The sequence below is a fragment of the Perna viridis genome, chromosome 3, assembly GCF_037379345.1.
Source record: "Perna viridis isolate PV_CMFRI_1.1 ecotype Kerala chromosome 3, ASM3737934v1, whole genome shotgun sequence".
In the NCBI taxonomy this organism is placed as follows: domain Eukaryota; kingdom Metazoa; phylum Mollusca; class Bivalvia; order Mytilida; family Mytilidae; genus Perna; species Perna viridis.
This window is the reverse complement of record NC_142447.1, coordinates 12,862,036-12,869,944: the sequence shown is the minus strand read 5'-3', so window position 1 is coordinate 12,869,944 and position 7,909 is coordinate 12,862,036. Positions and strand designations below refer to the sequence as shown.

Here is a 7,909-nt window from a genome sequence, read left to right as displayed (position 1 = left end):
ACCATGCAAAAATATGCGAAAATTTGCAAAAAAGTTCATAAAATCAGGTTTAAAAATATCAAATTTCCCGCAAAATATCTGAAATTTTTATTTCAATCCCTGAAACTGTTCAAACTTTTCCCTTCAAAAACCCCTTCCTCATATGGGCATCGCCGGTTAGATTTTGAGCTATTTCACTTTGTAATCCACTTATTAAATTTAGCATGGTACAAAATTGACTTACTTTCACTTTCACAATGAAGTCAAATTGTCATTGAAAAAAAGCCCCTTCAACATTGAATATATATAAAACATTGCAAAATACTTTTAAAAGTCCCCTTTTTTCAGAAAATGTTTTATCAACAATAGATTCTTCATTTTTAATCACTATAGCAACTACCGGTTTCCATTCATGTCATTTTTCATCCCTAGCCAAAAGTGCGAAACTAAACTAAACTGTGGAGTGCTGGCTTAAGCAAAATGCAATATTAAATATTGTAATTTTCTAGTTATTTCTTGAAAGCTTACCTTCTTACGAGTAAAATGATACCAAATTTATCATAATTGGACAATTGATAACAATTTTAGAGGCATTCTCATACTAGGCTATCTCCTCTTCATTAGTGGAGAACTTTCCTTATACCTAAGTACAGATATGCATTTCACTGTTTTGCTATAATCATCTTTTAGATGAAAATTTCCACTTAAAACATACAAAATCACAACCCATATGTACTTATAAACCCTAAATTTGGGGTTTTGTAAGCTTTTAACACAGGTTTTATGCCAAAATAGTGCATTTGAAGCTCATCACATGAAAAATCACAGAAATCTGAATGAACTGAAAACCAAATACTAAAAAGCCCACTCCAGGTCTAAGGTTATTAAACCTTTGCTTATTGTGCACTTAAAAGTTGCCCGGTTAACTATTTTACATGTAACCTGCGCAAATATTTAGCTTTTAAAAATATATTTCATTCTTTGTGATGGCAAGAGCCATATTCACACATGAATTAGTTCAATGATTGTTCTGTTAACTTTGCAAAAAATCTGCATACTTGGTTGCTAGGGACTTATTAGCTAACAACAACATAGGTCCATACCATAAGTTACATTGTTTTAACCCTTGTATCAAAGCATAGCATAAAAACACTAGTTTCTAAGGTGTAAAGCAATTTTTTAAATGTGTAGGGGTATAGGCAGTTCCCTTTAAGCCAGCACTCCACAGTATTGTAGAACTGCCTGATTTTGGTCTTGTAATCTGATGCTTTGTAACATTTATCACTTTAAAAAATTGTCAAGCATCTGTAAATCTATATATCTAGAAATAGCTCAAGCCAAGGCCTTCAGGATGCAGTAAAAATTTTCTGAAAAAAAATTACCCACAGCATATAGGGTTACCATAGAAACCATGCAAAAATATGCGAAAATTTGCAAAAAAGTTCATAAAATCAGGTTTAAAAATATCAAATTTCCCGCAAAATATCTGAAATTTTTATTTCAATCCCTGAAACTGTTCAAACTTTTCCCTTCAAAAACCCCTTCCTCATATGGGCATCGCCGGTTAGATTTTGAGCTATTTCACTTTGTAATCCACTTATTAAATTTAGCATGGTACAAAATTGACTTACTTTCACTTTCACAATGAAGTCAAATTGTCATTGAAAAAAAGCCCCTTCAACATTGAATATATATAAAACATTGCAAAATACTTTTAAAAGTCCCCTTTTTTCAGAAAATGTTTTATCAACAATAGATTCTTCATTTTTAATCACTATAGCAACTACCGGTTTCCATTCATGTCATTTTTCATCCCTAGCCAAAAGTGCGAAACTAAACTAAACTGTGGAGTGCTGGCAAAGACTAACTGTCACGGCAAAGCGGCAGCAGAAGCTATTGCAAAAGGTTATAAAACTAAGAGCGATACCAGCATTTCATTATCACAAAAAAGTGGGGCAAATAGAAAGGGAGAGACCAAAAGCAGCTGCCTGTCACCTAATGCAGAGTGATATCGCTTTGACTGAAGTGAAAATATCACTTAAAAAGATAAAAAAAAGGAAGTCTTCAGGTCTCGATAACATCGCCAATGGGATGCTGCAAAACCTATGTAATTCAACACTGAAAACATGCTTGAGATTTTTTACCTAAGCTTGAGACAGGGACAAGTACCATTATATTGGGTGGAAGATATAATGATGCCAGTATAATTAAGAAAGGAATGATAATGTCAAAAGTTGTCTGCTATCATCTTATTAGCCTAACAAGCAGTTGTTGTAAAAATGATGAAGCGTATAATCGAACTGCACGTACTAGTATATGCATACTTAGATTCAGAGAAAATCATTGGACATGAACAGGAAGGCTTCAGACAAAACAAAAGCACAAATAACCAGACAGCACATTTATCATAAGTTATTGAAGATGACTTTCAGGTCAGAAAAATAACAATTGCTGTTTTCATAGATCTACAAAAAGCCTTTGACAAAGAAGGGAAATATGGACTATTAAAACGGCTAAGATGTGGCATCAGTGGAAGAATGTATTGTGATGGGATTTCATTGGTGTGAATTGGTTTCCTGCGGTTATTGTGACGTGATACTGGGGTACCACAATATGTCCTTGGCAGCTAAAAATTAATTTAAGTCAGTAGCTAGTACCAGACTTTAATTAATGCATTCTCTTTTTTTAGTTCATAAATGCATAAGCAATTGACAAAAATTTTTAACATTAGAGATATTAAGCTTTTATTACCGAAAATCCTAAAATACAATAATCAAAAACCCCAAATCCAAATGTAATATCCATAAATAACTTGTTAGGTTAATATTAGTAGTTAAAAGTTGAATATTGAATAAAATGCAAAATATAAAACACATATTAAGACAAATTTGTAATGAAAAAAATATTGAAAATAGATAAAATTTACTTTAAATCAAAATATTTTACTTTAAATATATAGTGAACAATAATACCTTACTTAAAATCAACTTCAGAGAGTAGTTAGTAACAGTCGCCAACGCAGCCCATTTCATAAAGATCTGATTTTGAACATTCCGTTTCAATCTGCCCATAAAAACCAACTCTCCAGATCATACTCGATGAGCGATCTTTATTATAATGAAACAAAAATTGTGATTAAAAATATTTCCTCAATTCAGTGGTCAAAAAAGGTTAATTGAAGTTCACCAAATGAGTTGTCAAATTTGGACTTGACAAGCATCGCGTAATATTCGTGATGTGATAGTGTGTAAAATTACTGGTATTTTATATTTAATTTGTATCTTAAATTTGAATTTTGTTTGTATTTGATATTTATTTTCATAGATAATAAAAACCTATTTCAATTTATATGTGTGTTAATTTCAGATGGAAATTAACGTTTTGACCTAGACCTAACGACATAACGGACAGACATTTCGAATGTGGTATTTCTTTTCTATCAGTTTGAGATTTCGTATTTTCTCGGTTGGATTCGGTCTTTTCCGTTCTATGCTTGGTTGAACTGGACACTTTATTCTGGCGGGTAAATAGTATTATTCGTGAGGCACTCACCATTCAGTTTCCGACTTGACAACACCTATAAGAATTTGACAAAGGTCTTGGTTGGAAATAATATATCTTGGAAACTTTTCTAATCAGTAACTGTATTCAGCATGATGACTTAGTAAGGTTCGTTATATTTTCATGCTCAATTTATTGCCTATTTTTGTTGAAAATTCTTGAAATTAATATTTTTATCCGGTATGAAAGTTTCATGAATGTCGGTTTGCGCGTGAGAATGAATGCCTAAATATTATAACCGTTTAAATAAAATAAAACATGATTTCGGTGTAACTGAATAGTAACGTTTATTTTTCAATAATTTAAAAGACCATTTCTTAGCCAAACTTTTCATTAAAATAACAAAGCAGTAACGGTTGAACGTATACATGTACTAGGCGAGACATTTGCACGAGAGAATCTTGTAATTTTGTTTTAAGGGTAAATAGACTAACAAATACGGGATTTAAATATCTTGAATTTATATTTCAAAGTGTATTTTTGATACTACATGTTGATTCTCCTCAAATATGTATTAGCAGAGGTTTATAATAATTATTTTTGTTATACAGGATGAACACTTATGCTTGTGAAAGATATAGATGCATTTGATGATGTCTAGATGTACTTAATTATCCGTGCCACTTGCACAATATGTGAGGTAGATATTTTTGTATATATCTTATTGTCATTTTTTATGATTTGTACGATTTTCAAAGTCACGAAAATTATAGATATTTGGTAATTTGCTGATCGCAAATGAGCCGTACAATATACAATACACAATACACATATAGCTATCTTTTTTTTTAAAATAATTTCCAGATATGTTTGTTAATTTACGGTTGCCTGAATATAACCTAATAGTGTTGCTCAGGCGGAAAGCACCAATAATCAATGTTAATTTACGGAACATACCCGTTATATGTTTTAATAATATTTCCTGGCACATCGGATTAATATTAACATATTGATTGATTGACTTATTTATGCGTAATCAGGTTATTTTGAGATGAAAAAAATTTCCCGTAATTTTTACTTAATATTCGAACGTCATGGGAAGTGATTTTTGCATAGAGTATTATTTTTTTTTCATTGTATTTGCTTTATATGTTTGTTACAATATTTAAAGCGTAAAATGTAAAATTGTAATTTGTGCTATGATATTTGTATTTTTTTCAGGGCATTTTTTTCTGTTTCATACAGATTGTTTTGTTCAAAATAAAGTATTGAACCTGAAACGACTTAATATCGAAGCCCTAAGATTTTAAGCGCTTCCACAATGGCGCCCACGTAGATTTTTTTTTTTTTGGACGAAATTCTGATGAAATTGGATTTGCGGATCTGTATACACTACGATGATATACGATATTGACATTAGTGCACTTTAAAGACTGGATTGCGGAGTCATCACAGCTGTGTTTTTGTTTTCGCCATGGCCTATGGATATTCGGCATAGGAGATTTGTGCTATAGCAACATTTTATAGTAAGTTATTTATGCTTTTTTTGTAAAACTTTATTTATCCTTGCTTGTGTTTTGTTTACCTCCTTTATTTTTTATTTATTTTTTTTTGTCGCAATGAAAGTTCTATTCAGATTATAGCATAATCAGTCAGTTGAAAAGAAATTTTGGTGTGTAGATACTTGATACCCTGGCGGTGTGTGTGTGTTTGTTTGCTTTTGCTTGTATGTAGTTATTATGCTTAGCTTTTTGTAATTTGAGCTTGCATTTTGTTTTTGCTTATTTGTGTTTGTATTGTCTTTGCTTTATGTGTTAGCAAATTATTTATATGTACCATTGCTTTTGTTTGCTTTGTACCCTTAGCATTACTTATTCCTGGTACGCCTTGCTTATTTGCTTATAAGCTTAGATTTTGAGAAAACAACATTGCATTTTATTTTAGTGAAATAATTTTGTAAATTTGAGGAGAGTAAATTTGTTAGTTTATTTATTTATTAGTTAATTTAATTGAAACTTAATTTAGAATTTGAAATTTAAAGTTTAAACTTTGATAAAGTTTGATTAGTTTTCAAAACTTAAACTTTTAGTTTAAAGTTAAAGTTAATTTGTAATTAAGCGTTAATATCAATCGACAACGTAGAGCGAGATCGATATTTGATAGTATACATTTGCAGTTAATGCTAAACGCTTATCTATTAACATTGCACTTCCAATTCTAACTACCAGAACCTGTATGTCCATTTTACACGCACCTATTGCATGTAGCCTACCTTTTCAGCTGCTCAGTTGGCTATTCTTCATTCAGGCAGTTTTCCTTGAGGTAGTTGTAGTTAGTTTAGGTTGGGACATTTTTTAGGTGTACAGATTTTCACCATTGGTCTATTTTACTTAGTCTAGTATTGATTTTTGACCACTGACAGATCATAAACGTAGTAAGACTACACTTGATTAGATACAGCATTAGTTGATATTGTCCTTATTTTTTATTTTTTATTTTGCGAACGTAAAAGTTTCGCTAGCCCAGCCCCTTATATTTGATACTTTAGAGACACTATTGTGTGCAACTTATTTTTACATTGCATCCAAGTCTATCTGTGATTGATTGATTGATTGATTATACAGTAGTACATGGTAGTTTGCTATAAACACACAGTAAGTTGATTGATTTATACATGTAAGTAAGTGTTACAAGTTGTAATCGGACACACGTCATCATAAGTAAGTATAAGTAAGTTAGTTCAGCTTACAGCATGGCAACAGGAGGGAAAGAAGTACCCGATACTGCGGGTCCATGAGTCACCCACCGAAGATCACATGGTTTTCTGGCACAGAACCGAAGTCAGGAGAAACAACGTATGAGCTCTGGAAACATGACGTACGCTGCTTGATGAACCAATCATATGAGGAGGACTCCATCTTGAATGCAGTACGAAGATTTCTCAGAGGTGAAGCAGGTTATGTAGCCCTTAGATTGCCACTTGATGCCACAGTTGAAGAGATTCTACAGAAACTCGATTCAATATATGGAAGCGTCGATAAGAAAGTGGAATTGCTTGCCGAATTTTATGGGTCACGTTAGCGAGAGAATGAGTCTGTTACAGTTGCAGATTAGAGGGTATCCTTGGCAAGGCAGTGGAACGTGGACTTGTAAACAGACTTCATATTGATGGCATGCTTCACTCCATGTTATGGACCGAATTGAAACCTTCCCTGAAAGACATCTCGGGATATAAGTACGACACCATAAAAGATTTTGACGGTTTGCATGTTGCATTGAGACAGATTGAGAGTGACCACTGTAACAGCACAGCAACGAAACCTGCCAAACCCCAAACCAGCAAAGCTGCTAATAACGATCATACTGATGCACCTTCTGAGATGGATGAACTGAAAGGAATGATAAATCAGATCAGCGCCAGACTCGATGGATATGACAAGAGATTTCAAAAAGAACAGTCACAAGAACGCGAACCTTCGACATCTTGGCAGCAGAACATGCAGTCACCATGGCAACAGAAAATTCAACAACCATGGCAACAGTGGAGACAACCATATAAAGGAAAAGGTAAAGGTAAGAGTAGAGACTATTCCACCAGTTAAGACAATCAGCGACAAGAACCGAAGTGTTGGAGATGTGGACAACTTGGTCATCTCAAAATAGGATGTAAGGTACGTCTTGATCACAGTAAGAAGACAACTTTAAACGCACAGAAGCCTATGCAAGGGGGACGTCCATAGGCTTGAGTCAACAGAATGTTCCCAAAGTCAACCAAGTGAGAGCTCCACCAGGTCTTTTTGGAACACCCACTGAAGTGCAGATTAAACTAAACGGAAATTTAACAGCAGTTCTACTTGACACCGGTTCGACAGTATCCACAGTTAGCGAGACCTACTAAAGGGAACATATGTCTACATCATTGATCACCATTGAGAAAATGTTAGATATTGAATGTGCAGACGGGAACCAGTTGCCGTACATAGGATATACTGAGGTAGATATACAGATACCAGGTCATGACCAGCACCATACATGTATCCTGTTAATAACAGCTGACAGCCGACACAACCATCATGTACCTCTACTGCTTGGAACCAACGCCCTGTCTCATATAATGGAAAGTTAAAGGTAAGTATAGGCCAGCGATTTTTTCAGGACAGCGGACTTACCACACCATGGTACCTAACCCTTAGATGCATACTACTCAGAGAGAAGGAACTCACCAAGAATGACAACCGCTTGGGTCTAGTAAAGAATGCAGAAAATACCATCGTCTTGCCTCCCAATTCCAGCACCACATTTTCCGGATTCATAGATAAAGAAGTTCTATATCATACTACACCTGCTATGCTCCACTCATCACCACTGGCTAAGAATAACGCAAACTTCGACGTCGAACCAGTGCTTATCACCTACCAACATAAACAAA

At 33.8% G+C, this 7,909-nt stretch overlaps 1 pseudogene; it reads left to right on the top strand.

Annotated features, from left to right (window-relative positions):
• The first annotated feature begins 6,273 nt into the window (after positions 1-6,273).
• Positions 6,274-7,220, top strand: LOC148621060 (uncharacterized; annotated as a pseudogene).
• Positions 7,221-7,909: the final 689 nt, after the last annotated feature.